Source organism: Chlorocebus sabaeus, chromosome 17, assembly GCF_047675955.1.
Source record: "Chlorocebus sabaeus isolate Y175 chromosome 17, mChlSab1.0.hap1, whole genome shotgun sequence".
Classification (NCBI taxonomy): domain Eukaryota; kingdom Metazoa; phylum Chordata; class Mammalia; order Primates; family Cercopithecidae; genus Chlorocebus; species Chlorocebus sabaeus.
Window position 1 is genome coordinate 54,713,929 of NC_132920.1, and position 15,090 is coordinate 54,729,018.

Consider the following 15,090-nt stretch of genomic DNA (forward strand, 5'->3'; position numbering starts at 1 on the left):
ATGAAGGGGAAGATGTAACTCTGTGAGTTGAATTAACAGAGCACAGAGCAGTTTGTTAGAAAGCTTCTTTCCAGTATTGAACGGAAGATATTTCCTTTTTCACCGAAGCCCTCTATTGGCTTCCAAATATCCCTTTGCCAATTCCACAAGAACAGCCTTAGCGAAAGGCGTCTTCAAGGGAAAGATGTAACTCTGTGAGATGAATTAACAGAACACAGAGTGGTTTCTCAGAAAGCTTCTTTCCAGTTTTGAACGGAAGATATTTCCTTTTTCACCATAGCCCTCTATGGGCTTCCAAATATCCCTTTGCCAATTCCACAAGAACAGCCTTAGCGAAAGGCTCCTTGAAGGCAAAGATGTAACCCTGAAACATGAATTAACAGAACACAGAGCAGTTTCTCAGAAAGCTTCTTTCCAGTTTTGAACGGAAGATATTTCCTTTTTCACCATAGAGCTCTATGGGCTTCCAAATATCACTTTGCAAATTCCACAAGAACAGCCTTAGCGAAAGGCTTCTTGAAGGGAAAGATGTAACTCTGTGAGATGAATTAACAGAACACGGAGCAGTTTCTCAGAAAGCTTCTTTCCAGTTTTGCACGGAAGCTATTTCCTTTTTCACCATAGCCCTCTTGAGATGAATTAACAGAACACAGAGCAGTTTCACAGAAAGCTTCTTTCCATTTTTCATCGGAAGATATTTCCTTTTTCACCATAGCCCTCTATTGGCTTCCAAATATCCCTTGCCAATTCCACAAGAACAGCCTTAGCGAAATGATTCTTGAAGGGAAAGATGTAACTCTGTGAGGTGAATTAACAGAACACAAAGCAGTTTCTCAGAAAGCTTCTTTCCCGTTGTGAACGGAAGATATTTCCTTTTTCACCATCGCCCTCTATGGGCTTCCAAATACCCCTTTGCGAATTCCACAAGAACAGCCTTAGCGAAAGGCTCCTTGAAGGGAAAGATGTAACCCTGTGAGATGAATTAACAGAACACAGAGCAGTTTCTCAGAAAGCTTCTTTCCAGTTTTGAACGGAAGATATTTCCTTTTTCACCATAGCCCTCTATGGGCTTCCAAATATCCCTTTGCCAATTCCACAAGAACAGCCTTAGCGAAAGGCTTCTTGAAGGGAAAGATGTACCTCTGTGAGATAAATTAACAGAACACAGAGAAGTTTCTCAGAAAGCTTCTTTCCTGTTTTGAACTGAAGATATTACGTTTCTCACCATAGCCCTCTATCGGCTTCAAAATATCACTTTGCCAATTCCACAAGAACAGCCTTAGCGAAAGGCTTCTTGAAGGGAAAGATGTAACTCTGTGAGATGAATTAACAGAACACAGAGCAGTTTCTCAGAGAGCTTCTTTCCAGTTTTCAACTTGAGATATTTCCTTTTTCACCATAGCCCACTATGGGCTTCCAAATATCCCTTTGCCAATTCCACAAGAACAGCCTTAGCGAAAGGCTTCTAGAAGGGAAAGATGTAACTCTGTGAGATGAATTAACAGAACACAGAGCAGTTTCTCAGAGAGCTTCTTTCCAGTTTTGAACGGAAGATATTTCCTTTTTCACCATAGCCCTCTATGGGTTTCCAAATATCCCTTTGCCAATTCCACAACAACAGAATAGCGAAAGGCTTCTTAAAGGGAAAGATGTAACTCTGTGAGATGAATTAACAAAACACAGAGCAGTTTCTCAGAAGCTTCTTTCCAGTTTTGAACGGAAGATATTTCCTTTTTCACCATAGCCCTCTATGGGCTTCCAAATATCCCTTTGCCAATTCCACAAGAACAGCATTAGCGAAAGGCTTCTTGAAGGGAAAGATGTAACTCTGTGAGATGAATTAACAGAACACAGAGCAGTTTCTCAGAAAGCTTCTTTCCAGTTGTGAACGGAAGATATTTCCTTTTTCACCATAGCCCTCTATGGGCTTCCAAATATCCCTTTGCCAATTCCACAAGAACAGCTTTAGCAAAAGGCTTCTTGAAGGGAAAGATGAAACTCTCTGAGATGAATTAACAGAACACAGAGCAGTTTCTCAGAAAGCTTCTTTCCAGTTTTCTATGGAAGATATTTCCTTTTTCATCATAGCCCTCTATGGGCTTCCAAATATCCCTTTGCCAATTCCACAAGAACAGCCTTAGCGAAAGGCTTCTTGAAGGGAAAGATGTAACTCTGTGAGATGAATTAACAGAACACAGAGCAGTTTCTCAGAGAGCTTCTTTCCAGTTTTGAACGGAAGATATTTCCTTTTTCACCATAACCCTCTATGGGCTTCCAAATATCCCTTTGCCAATTCCACAAGAACAGCCTTAGGGAAAGGCTTTTTGAAGGTGAAGATGTAACTCTGTGAGATGAATTAACAGAACACAGAGCAATTTCTCAGAAAGCTTCTTTCCAGTTTTGAACCGAAGATATTTCCTTTTTCACCATAGCCCTCTATGTGTTTCCAAATATCCCTTTGCCAATTCCACAAGAACAGCCTTAGCGAAAGGCTTCTTGAAGGGAAAGATGTAACTCTGTGTGATAAATTAACAGAACCCAGAGCAGTGTCTCAGAAAGCTTCTTTCCAGTTTTGAACGGAAGATACTTACTTTTTCACCATAGCCCTCTATGGGCTTCCAAATATAACTTTGCCAATTCCAGAAGAACAGCCTTAGCGAAAGGCTTCTTGAAGGGAAAGATGTAACTCTGTGAGATGAATTAACAGAACACAGAGCAGTTTCTCAGAAAGCTTCTTTCCAGTTTTGAACGGAAGATATTTCCTTTTTCACCATAGGCCTCTATGGGCTTCCAAATATCACTTTGTCAATTCCACAAGAACAGCCTTAGCGAAAGGCTTCTTGAAGGGAAAGATGTAACTCTGTGAGATGACTTAACATAATACAGAGTAGTTTCTCAGAAAGCCTCTTTCCAGTTTTGAACGGAAGATATTTCCTTTTTCACCGTAGCCCTCCATTGGCTTCCAAATATCCCTTTGCCAATTCACCAAAAACAGCCTTAGCGAAAGGCTTCTTGAAGCGAAAGATGTAACTCTGTGAGATGAATTAACAGAACACAAAGCAGTTTCTCAGATACCTTCTTTCCAGTTGTGAACGGAAGATATTCCCTTTTTCACCATAGCCCTCTATGGGCTTCCAAATATCCCTTTTCCAATTCCACAAGAACTGCCTTAGCGAAAGGCTTCATGAAGGGAAAGATGTAACTCCGTGAGATGAATTAACAGAGCAAAGAGCAGTTTGTCAGAAAGCTTCTTTCCAGTTTTGTACGGAAGATATTTCCTTTTTCACCATAGACATCTATGGGCTTCCAAATATCCCTTTGCCAATTCCACAAGAACAGCCTTAGCGAAAGGCTTCTTGAAGGGAAAGATGTAACTCTGTGAGATGAATTAACAGAACACAGAGCAGTTTCTCAGAAAGCTTCTTTCCAGTTTTGAACGGAAGATATTTCCTTTTTTACCATAGCACACTATGGGCTTCCAAATATCCCTTTGCCAATTCCACAAGAACAGCCTTAGCGAAAGGCTTCTTGAAGGGAAAGATGTAACTCTGTGAGATGAATTAACAGAACACAGAGCAGTTTCTCAGAGAGCTTCTTTCCAGTTTTGAACGGGAGATATTTCCTTTTTCACCATAGCCCTCTATGGGCTTCCAAATATCCCTTTGCCAATTCCACAAAACAGCCTTAGCGAAAGGCTTCTAGAAGGTAAAGATGTAACTCTGTAAGATGAATTAACAGAACACAGAGCAGTTTCTCAGAGAGCTTCTTTCCAGTTTTGAACGGAAGTTATTTCCTTTTTCACCATAGCCCTCTATGGGCTTCCAAATATCCCTTTGCCAATTCCACAAGAACAGCCTCAGCGAAAGGCTTCTTGAAGGGAAAGATGTAACCCTGGGAGATAAATTAACAGAACTCAGAGCAGTTTCTCAGAAAGCTTCTTTCCAGTTTTGAACGGAAGATATTTCCTTTTTCACCATAGCCCTCTATGGGCTTCCAAATATCCCTTTGCCAATTCCACAAGAACAGCCTTAGCGAAAGGCTTCATGAAGGGGAAGATGTAACTCTGTGAGATGAATTAACAGAGCACAGAGCAGTTTGTTAGAAAGCTTCTTTCCAGTATTGAACGGAAGATATTTCCTTTTTCACCGAAGCCCTCTATTGGCTTCCAAATATCCCTTTGCCAATTCCACAAGAACAGCCTTAGCGAAAGGCGTCTTCAAGGGAAAGATGTAACTCTGTGAGATGAATTAACAGAACACAGAGTGGTTTCTCAGAAAGCTTCTTTCCAGTTTTGAACGGAAGATATTTCCTTTTTCACCATAGCCCTCTATTGGCTTCCAAATATCCGTTTGCCAATTCCACAAGAACAGCCTTAGCGAAAGGCTCCTTGAAGGCAAAGATGTAACCCTGAAATATGAATTAACAGAACACAGAGCAGTTTCTCAGAAAGCTTCTTTCCAGTTTTGAACGGAAGATATTTCCTTTTTCACCATAGCACTCTATGGGCTTCCAAATATCCCTTTGCACATTCCACAAGAACAGCCTTAGCGAAAGGCTTCTTGAAGGGAAAGATGTAACTCTGTGAGATGAATTAACAGAACACGGAGCAGTTTCTCAGAAAGCTTCTTTCCAGTTTTGCACGGAAGCTATTTCCTTTTTCACCATAGCCCTCTTGAGATGAATTAACAGAACACAGAGCAGTTTCACAGAAAGCTTCTTCCCATTTTTCATCGGAAGATATTTCCTTTTTCACCATAGCCCTCTATTGGCTTCCAAATATCCCTTGCCAATTCCACAAGAACAGCCTTAGCGAAATGATTCTTGAAGGGAAAGATGTAACTCTGTGAGGTGAATTAACAGAACACAAAGCAGTTTCTCAGAAAGCTTCTTTCCCGTTGTGAACGGAAGATATTTCCTTTTTCACCATAGCCCTCTATGGGCTTCCAAATATCCCTTTGCCAATTCCACAAGAACAGCCTTAGCGAAAGGCTCCTTGAAGGGAAAGATGTAACCCTGTGAGATGAATTAACAGAACACAGAGCAGTTTCTCAGAAAGCTTCTTTCCAGTTTTGAACGGAAGATATTTCCTTTTTCACCATAGCCCTCTATGGGCTTCCAAATATCCCTTTGCCAATTCCACAAGAACAGCCTTAGCGAAAGGCTTCTTGAAGGGAAAGATGTACCTCTGTGAGATAAATTAACAGAACACAGAGCAGTTTCTCAGAAAGCTTCTTTCCTGTTTTGAACTGAAGATATTACGTTTCTCACCATAGCCCTCTATCGGCTTCAAAATATCACTTTGCCAATTCCACAAGAACAGCCTTAGCGAAAGGCTTCTTGAAGGGAAAGATGTAACTCTGTGAGATGAATTAACAGAACACAGAGTACTTTCTCAGAAAGCTTCTTTCCAGTATTGAACGGAAGATATTTCCTTTTTCACCATAGCCCTCTATGGGCTTCCAAATATCCCTTTGCCAATTCCACAAGAACAGCCTTAGCGAAAGGCTCCTTGAAGGGAAAGATGTAACCCTGTGAGATGAATTAACAGAACACAGAGCAGTTTCTCAGAAAGCTTCTTTCCAGTTTTGAACGGAAGATATTTCCTTTTTCACCATAGCCCTCTGGGGGCTTCCAAATATCACTTCGCCAATTCCACAAGAACAGCCTTAGCGAAAGGCTCCTTGAAGGGAAAGATGTAACTCTGTGAGATGAATTAACAGAACAAAGAGCAGTTTGTAAGAAATCTTCTTTCCAGTTTTCAATGGAAGATATTTCCTTTTTCACCATAGCCCTCTAAGGGCTTCCAAATATCCCTTTGCCAATTCCACAAGAACAGCCTTAGCGAAAGGCTTCTTGAAGGGAAAGATGTAACTCTGTGAGGTAAATTAACAGAACACAGAGCTGTTTCTCAGAAAACTTCTTTCCAGTTTTGAACGGAAGATATTTCCTTTTTCACCATAGCCCTCTATGGGCTTCCAAATATCCCTTTACCAATTCCACAAGAACAGCCTTAGCGAAAGGCTTCTTGAAGGGAAAGATGTAACTCTGTGAGATGAATTAACAGAACACAGAGCAGTTTGTAAGAAATCTTCTTTCCAGTTTTCAATGGAAGATATTTCCTTTTTCACCATAGCCCTCTAAGGGCTTCCAAATATCCCTTTGCCAATTCCACAAGAACAGCCTTAGCGAAAGGCTTCTTGAAGGGAAAGATGTAACTCTGTGAGGTAAATTAACAGAACACAGAGCTGTTTCTCAGAAAACTTCTTTCCAGTTTTGAACGGAAGATATTTCCTTTTTCACCATAGCCCTCTATGGGCTTCCAAATATCCCTTTACCAATTCCACAAGAACAGCCTTAGCGAAAGGTTTCTTGAAGGGAAAGATGTAACTCTGTGAGATGAATTAACAGAACACAGAGCAGTTTCTCAGAGAGCTTCTTTCCTGTTTTGAACGGGAGATATTTCCTTTTTCACCATAGCCCTCTATGGGCTTCCAAATATCCCTTTGCCAATTCCACAAGAACAGCCTTAGGGAAAGGTTTTTTGAAGGTAAAATGTAACTCTGTGAGATGAATTAACAGAACGCAGAGCAGTTTTTCAGAAAGCTTCTTTCCAGTTTTGAACGGAAGATATTTCCTTTTTCACCATAGCCCTCTATGTGTTTCCAAATATCCCTTTGCCAATTCCACAAGAACAGCCTTAGCGAAAGGTTTTTTGAAGGTAAAGATGTAACTCTGTGAGATGAATTAACAGAACACAGAGTAGATTCTCAGAATGCTTCTTTCCAGTTTTGAACGGAAGTTATTTCCTTTTTCACCATAGCCCTCTATGGGCTTCCAAATATCACTTCGCCAATTCCACAAGAACAGCCTTAGCGAAAGGCTTCTTGAAGGGAAAGATGTAACCCTGTGAGATGAATTAACAGAACACAGAGCAGTTTCTAAGAAAGCTTCTTTCCAGTTTTGAACGGAAGATATTTCCTTTTTCACCATAGCCCTCTATGGGCTTCCAAGTATCCCTTTGCCAATTCCACAAGAACAGCCTTAGCGAAAGGCATCTTGAAGGGAAAGATGTAACTCTGTAAGATGAATTAACAGAACACAGAGCAGTTTCTCAGAAAGCTTCTTTCCAGTTTTGAACGGAAGCTATTTCCTTTTTCACCATAGCACTTTATGGGCTTCCAAATATCACTTTGCCAATTGCACAAGAACAGCCCTAGCGAAAGGCTTCTTGAAGGGATAGATGTAACTCTGTGAGATGAATTAACAGAACACAGAGCAGTTTCTCAGAAAGCTTTTTCCAGTTTTGAAGGGAAGCTATTTCCTTTTTCACCATAGCACTCTATGGGCTTCCAAATATCCCTTTGCCAATTCCACAAGAACAGCCTTAGCGAAAGGCTTCTTGTAGGGAAAGATGTAACTCTGTGAGATGAATTAACAGAACCCAGAGCAGTTTCTCAGAAAGCTTCTTTCCAGTTTTGAACGGAAGATATTTCCTTTTTCACCATAGCCCTCTATGGGCTTCCAAATATCACTTTGCCAATTCCACAAGAACAGCCTTAGCGAAAGGAATCTTGAAGGGATAGATGTAAGTCTGTGAGATGAATTAACAGAACACAGAGTAGTTTCTCAGAAAGCTTCTTTCCAGTTTTGAACGCAAGATATTTCCTTTTTCACCAGAGCCCTCTATGGGCTTCCAAATATCACTTTGCCAATTCCACAAGAACAGCCTTAGCGAAAGGCTTCTTGAAGGGAAAGATGTAACTCTGTGAGATGAATTAAGAGAACACAGAGCAGTTTCTCAGAAAGCTTCTTTCCAGTTTTGCACGGAAGCTATTTCCTTTTTCACCATAGCCCTCTTGAGATGAATTAACAGAACACAGAGCAGTTTCTCAGAAAGCTTCTTTCCAGTTTTGAACGGAAGATATTTCCTTTTTCACCATAGCCCTCTAGGGGCTTCTAAATATCCCTTTTCCAAATCCACAAGAACAGCCTTAGCGAAAGGCTTCTTAAAGGGAAGATGTAACACTGTGAGATGAATTAAGAGAACACAGAGCAGTTTCTCAGAAAGCTTCTTTCCAGTTTTGAAAGGTAGATATTTCCTTTTTCACCGTAGCCCTCTTTGGGCTTCCAAATATCCCTTTTCCAATTCCACAAGAACAGCCTTAGCGAAAGGCTTCTTGAAGGGAAAGATGTAACTCTGTGAGATGAATTAACAGAACACAGAGCAGTTTCTCCGAAAGATTCTTTCCAATTTTGAAAAGAAGATATTTCCTTTTTCACCATAGCCCTCTATGGGCTGCCAAATATCCCTTTGCCAATTCCACAAGAACAGCCTTAGCGAAAGGCTTCTTAGAGGGAAAGATGTAACTCTGTGAGATGAATTAACAAAACACAGAGCAGTTTCTCAGAAAGCTTCTTTCCAGTTTTCAATGGAAGATATTTCCTTTTTCACCATAGCCCTCTATGGGCTTTCAAATATCCCTTTGCCAATTCCACAAGATCAGCCTTAGCGAAAGGCTTCTTGAAGGGAAAGATGTAACTCCGTGAGATAAATTAACAGAACACAGAGCAGTTTCTCAGAAAGCTTCTTTCCAGTTTTGGACGGAAGATATTACGTTTCTCACCATAGCCTTCTATGGGCTTCAAAATATCACTTTGCCAATTCCACAAGAACAGCCTTAGCGAAAGGCTTCTTGAAGGGAAAGATGTAACTCTGTGAGATGAATTAACAGAACACAGAGTAGTTTCTCAGAAAGTTTCTTTCCAGTTTTGAACGGAAGATATTTCCTTTTTCACCATAGCCCTCTATGGGCTTCCAAATATCCCTTTGCCAATTCCACAAGAACAGCCTTAGCGAAAGGCTACTTGAAGGGAAAGATGTAACTCTGTGAGATGAATTAACAGAACACAGAGCAGTTTCTCAGAAAGATTATTTCCAGTTTTGAACGGATGATATTTCCTTTTTCACCATAGCCCTCTATGGGCTTCCAAATATCCCTTTGCCATTTCCACAAGAACAGTCTTAGGGAAAGGCTTCTTGAAGGGAAAGATGTAACTCTGTGAGATGAATTAACAGAACCCAGAGCAGTTTCTCAGAAAGCTTCTTTCCAGTTTTGTACGGAAACTATTTCCTTTTTCACCATAGCCCTCTATGGGCTTCCAAATATCCCTTTGCCAATTCCACAAGAACAGCCTTAGCGAAAGGCTTCTTGAAGGGAAAGATGTAACACTGTGAGATGAATTAACAGAACACAGAGCAGTTTCTCAGAAAGCTTCTTTCCAGTTTTGAACGGAAGATATTTCCTTTTACACCATAGCCCTCTATGGGCTTCCAAATATCACTTTGCCAATTCCACAAGAACAGCCTTAGCGAAAGGAATCTTGAAGGGATAGATGTAACTCTGTGAGATGAATTAACAGAACACAGAGCAGTTTCTCAGAAAGCTTCTTTCCAGTTTTCTATGGAAGATATTTCCTTTTTCACCATAGCCCTCTATGGGCTTCCAAATATCCCTTTGCCTATTCCACAAGAACAGCCTTAGCGAAAGGCTTCTTGAAGGGAAAGATGTAACTCTGGGAGATAAATTAACAGAACACAGAGCAGTTTCTCAGAAAGCTTCTTTCCAGTTTTGAACGGAAGATATTTCCTTTTTCACCATAGCTCTCTATGGGCTTCCAAATATACCTTTGCCAGTTAAACAAGAACGGCCTTAGCGAAAGGCTTCTTGAAGGGAAAGATGTAACTCTGTGAGATGAATTAACAGAACACAGAGGAGTTTCTCAGAGAGCTTCTTTCCAGTTTTGAACGGGAGATATTTCTTTTTTCACCATAGCCCTCTATGGCCGCCACATATCCCTTTGCCAATTCCACAAGAACAGCCTTAGCGAAAGGCTTCTTGAAGGGAAAGATGTAACTCTGTGAGATTAATTAACAGAACACAGAGCAGTTTCTCAGAAAGCTTCTTTCCAGTTTTGAACGGAAGCTATTTCCTTTTTCACCATAGCACTTTATGGGCTTCCAAATATCACTTTGCCAATTCCACAAGAACAGCCTTAGCGAAAGGCTTCTTGAAGGGAAAGATGTAACTCTGTGAGATGAATTAACAGAACACAGAGGAGTTTCTCAGAAAGCTTCTTTCCAGTTTTGAACGAAAGATATTTCTTTTTTCACCATAGCCCTCTATGGGCTTCCAAATATCCCTTTGCCAATTCCACAACAACAGCCTTAGCGAAAGGCTCCTTGAATGGAAAGATGTAACTCTTTGAGATGAATTAACAGAACACAGAGCAGTTTCTCAGAAAGCTTCTTTCCAGTTTTGAACGGAAGATATTTCCTTTTTCACCATAGCCCTCTAAGGGCTTCCAAATATCCCTTTGCCAATTCCACAAGAACAGCCTTAGCGAAAGGCTTCTTGAAGGGAAAGATGTAACTCTGTGAGATGAATTAACAGAACACAGAGCAGTTTCTCAGAGAGCTTCCTTCCAGTTTTGAACTTGAGATATTTCCTTTTTCACCATAGCATCTATGGGCTTCCAAATATCCCTTTGCCAATTCCACAAGAACAGCCTTAGCGAAAGGCTTCTAGAAGGGAAAGATGTAACTCTGTGAGATGAATTAACAGAACACAGAGCAGTTTCTCAGAGAGCTTCTTTCCAGTTTTGAACGGAAGATATTTCCTTTTTCACCATAGCCCTCTATGGGTTTCCAAATATCCCTTTGCCAATTCCACAACAACAGCCTTAGCGAAAGGCTTCTTAAAGGGAAAGATGTAACTCTGTGAGATGAATTAATAAAACACAGAGCAGTTTCTCAGAAGCTTCTTTCCAGTTTTGAACGGAAGATATTTCCTTTTTCACCATAGCCCTCTATGGGCTTCCAAATATCCCTTTGCCAATTCCACAAGAACAGCATTAGCGAAAGGCTTCTTGAAGGGAAAGATGTAACTCTGTGAGATGAATTAACAGAACACAGAGCAGTTTCTCAGAAAGCTTCTTTCCAGTTGTGAACGGAAGATATTTCCTTTTTCACCATAGCCCTCTATGGGCTTCCAAATATCCCTTTGCCAATTCCACAAGAACAGCTTCAGCAAAAGGCTTCTTGAAGGGAAAGATGTAACTCTCTGAGATGAATTAACAGAACACAGAGCAGTTTCTCAGAAAGCTTCTTTCCAGTTTTCTATGGAAGATATTTCCTTTTTCACCATAGCCCTCTATGGGCTTCCAAATATCCCTTTGCCAATTCCACAAGAACAGCCTTAGCGAAAGGCTTCTTGAAGAGAAAGATGTAACCCTGGGAGATAAATTAACAGAACACAGAGCAGTTTCTCAGAAAGCTTCTTTCCAGTTTTGAAAGGAAGATATTTCCTTTATCACCATAGCCCTCTATGGGCTTCCAAATATCCCTTTGCCAATTCCACAAGAACAGCCTTAGCGAAAGGCTTCTTGAAGGGAAAGATGTAACTCTGTGAGATGAATTAACAGAACACAGAGCAGTTTCTCAGAGAGCTTCTTTCCAGTTTTGAACCGAAGATATTTCCTTTTTCACCATAACCCTCTATGGGCTTCCAAATATCCCTTTGCCAATTCCACAAGAACAGCCTTAGGGAAAGGCTTTTTGAAGGTGAAGATGTAACTCTGTGAGACGAATTAACAGAACACAGAGCAGTTTCTCAGAAAGCTTCTTTCCTGTTTTGAACCGAAGATATTTCCTTTTTCACCATAGCCCTCTATGTGTTTCCAAATATCCCTTTGCCAATTCCACAAGAACAGCCTTAGCGAAAGGGTTCTTGAATGGAAAGATGTAACTCTGTGAGATGAATTTACAGAACACAGAGTAGTTTCTCAGAAAGCTTCTTTCCAGTTTTGAACTTGAGATATTTCCTTTTTCACCATAGCCCTCTATGGGCTTCCAAATATCCCTTTGCAAATTCCACAAGAACAGCCATAGCGAAAGGCTTCTAGAAGGGAAAGATGTAACTCTGTGAGATGAATTAACAGAACACAGAGCAGTTTCTCTGAGAGCTTCTTTCCAGTTTTGAACGGAAGATATTTCCTTTTTCACCATAGCCCTCTATGGGCTTCCAAATATCCCTTTGCCAATTCCACAAGAACAGCCTTATCGAAATGATTCTTGAAGGGAAAGATGTAACTCTGTGAGATGAATTAACAAAACACAGAGCAGTTTCTCAGAAGCTTCTTTCCAGTTTTGAACGGAAGATATTTCCTTTTTCACCATAGCCCTCTATGGGCTTCCAAATATCACTTTGCCAATTCCACAAGAACAGCCTTAGCGAAAGGAATCTTGAAGGGATAGATGTAACTCTGTGAGATGAATTAAGAGAACACAGAGCAGTTTCTCAGAAAGCTTCTTTCCAGTTTTCTATGGAAGATATTTCCTTTTTCACCATAGCCCTCTATGGGCTTCCAAATATCCCTTTGCCAATTCCACAAGAACAGCCTTAGCGAAAGGCTTCTTGAAGGGAAAGATGTAACTCTGAGAGATAAATTAACAGAACACAGAGCAGTTTCTCAGAAAGCTTCTTTCCAGTTTTGAACGGAAGATATTTCCTTTTTCACCATAGCTCTCTATGGGCTTCCAAATATCCCTTTGCCAGTTAAACAAGAACAGCCTTAGCGAAAGGCTTCTTGAAGGGAAAGATGTAACTCTGTGAGATGAATTAACAGAACACAGAGGAGTTTCTCAGAGAGCTTCTTTCCAGTTTTGAACGGGAGATATTTCTTTTTTCACCATAGCCCTCTATGGCCGCCACATATCCCTTTGCCAATTCCACAAGAACAGCCTTAGCGAAAGGCTTCTTGAAGGGAAAGATGTAACTCTGTGAGATGAATTAACAGAACACAGAGCAGTTTCTCAGAAAGCTTCTTTCCAGTTTTGAACGGAAGCTATTTCCTTTTTCACCATAGCACTTTATGGGCTTCCAAATATCACTTTGCCAATTCCACAAGAACAGCCTTAGCGAAAGGCTTCTTGAAGGGAAAGATGTAACTCTGTGAGATGAATTAACAGAACAAAGAGCAGTTTCTCAGAAAGCTTTTTCCAGTTTTGAACGGAAGCTATTTCCTTTTTCACCATGGCCCTCTATGGGCTTCCAAATATCCCTTTGCCAATTCCACAAGAACAGCCTTAGCGAAAGGCTTCTTGAAGGGAAAGATGTAACTCTGTGAGATGAATTAACAGAACACAGAGCAGTTTCTCAGAGAGCTTCTTTCCAGTTTTGAACGGAAGATATTTCCTTTTTCACCATAGCCCTCTATGGGTTTCCAAATATCCCTTTGCCAATTCCACAACAACAGCCTTAGCGAAAGGCTTCTTAGAGGGAAAGATGTAACTCTGTGAGATGAATTAACAAAACACAGAGCAGTTTCTCAGAAGCTTCTTTCCAGTTTTGAACGGAAGATATTTCCTTTTTCACCATAACCCTCTATGGGCTTCCAAATATCCCTTTGCCAATTCCACAAGAACAGCATTAGCGAAAGGCTTCTTGAAGGGAAGGATGTAACTCTGTGAGATGAATTAACAGAACACAGAGCAGTTTCTCAGAAAGCTTCTTTCCAGTTGTGAACGGAAGATATTTCCTTTTTCACCATAGCCCTCTATGGGCTTCCAAATATCCCTTTGCCAATTCCACAAGAACAGCTTCAGCAAAAGGCTTCTTGAAGGGAAAGATGTAACTCTCTGAGATGAATTAACAGAACACAGAGCTGTTTCTCAGAAAGCTTCTTTCCAGTTTTCTATGGAAGATATTTCCTTTTTCACCATAGCCCTCTATGGGCTTCCAAATATCCCTTTGCCAATTCCACAAGAACTGCCTTAGCGAAAGGCTTCTTGAAGAGAAAGATGTAACCCTGGGAGATAAATTAACAGAACACAGAGCAGTTTCTCAGAAAGCTTCTTTCCAGTTTTGAACGGAAGATATTTCCTTTATCAACATAGCCCTCTATGGGCTTCCAAATATCCCTTTGCCAATTCCACAAGAACAGCCTTAGCGAAAGGCTTCTTGAAGGGAAAGATGTAACTGTGTGAGTTGAATTAACAGAACACAGAGCAGTTTCTCAGAGAGCTTCTTTCCAGTTTTGAACGGAAGATATTTCCTTTTTCACCATAACCCTCTATGGGCTTCCAAATATCCCTTTGCCAATTCCACAAAAACAGCCTTAGGGAAAGGCTTTTTGAAGGTGAATATGTAACTCTGTGAGATGAATTAACAGAACACAGAGCAGTTTCTCAGAAAGCTTCTTTCCTGTTTTGAACCGAAGATATTTCCTTTTTCACCATAGCCCTCTATGTGTTTCCAAATATCCCTTTGCCAATTCCACAAGAACAGCCTTAGCGAAAGGGTTCTTGAAGGGAAAGATGTAACTCTGTGAGATGAATTAACAGAACACAGAGTAGTTTCTCAGAAAGCTTCTTTCCAGTTTTGAACTTGAGATATTTCCTTTTTCACCATAGCCCTCTATGGGCTTCCAAATATCCCTTTGCAAATTCCACAAGAACAGCCATAGCGAAAGGCTTCTAGAAGGGAAAGATGTAACTATGTGAGATGAATTAACAGAACACAGAGCAGTTTCTCAGAAAGCTTCTTTCCAGTTTTGAACGGAAGATATTTCCTTTTTCACAATAGCCCTCTATGGGCTTCCAAATATCACTTTGCCAATTCCACAAGAACAGCCTTATCGAAATGATTCTTGAAGGGAAAGATGTAACTCTGTGAGATGAATTAACAAAACACAGAGCAGTTTCTCAGAAGCTTCTTTCCAGTTTTGAACGGAAGATATTTCCTTTTTCACCATAGCCCTCTATGGGCTTCCAAATATCCCTTTGCCAATTCCACAAGAACAGCCTTAGCGAAAGGAATCTTGAAGGGATAGATGTAACTCTGTGAGATGAATTAACAGAACACAGAGCAGTTTCTCAGAAAGCTTCTTTCCAGTTTTCTATGGAAGTTATTTCCTTTTTCACCATAGCCCTCTATGGGCTTCAAAATATCCCTTTGCCAATTCCACAAGAACAGCCTTAGCGAAAGGCTTCTTGAAGGGAAAGATGTAACTCTGAGAGATAAATTAACAGAA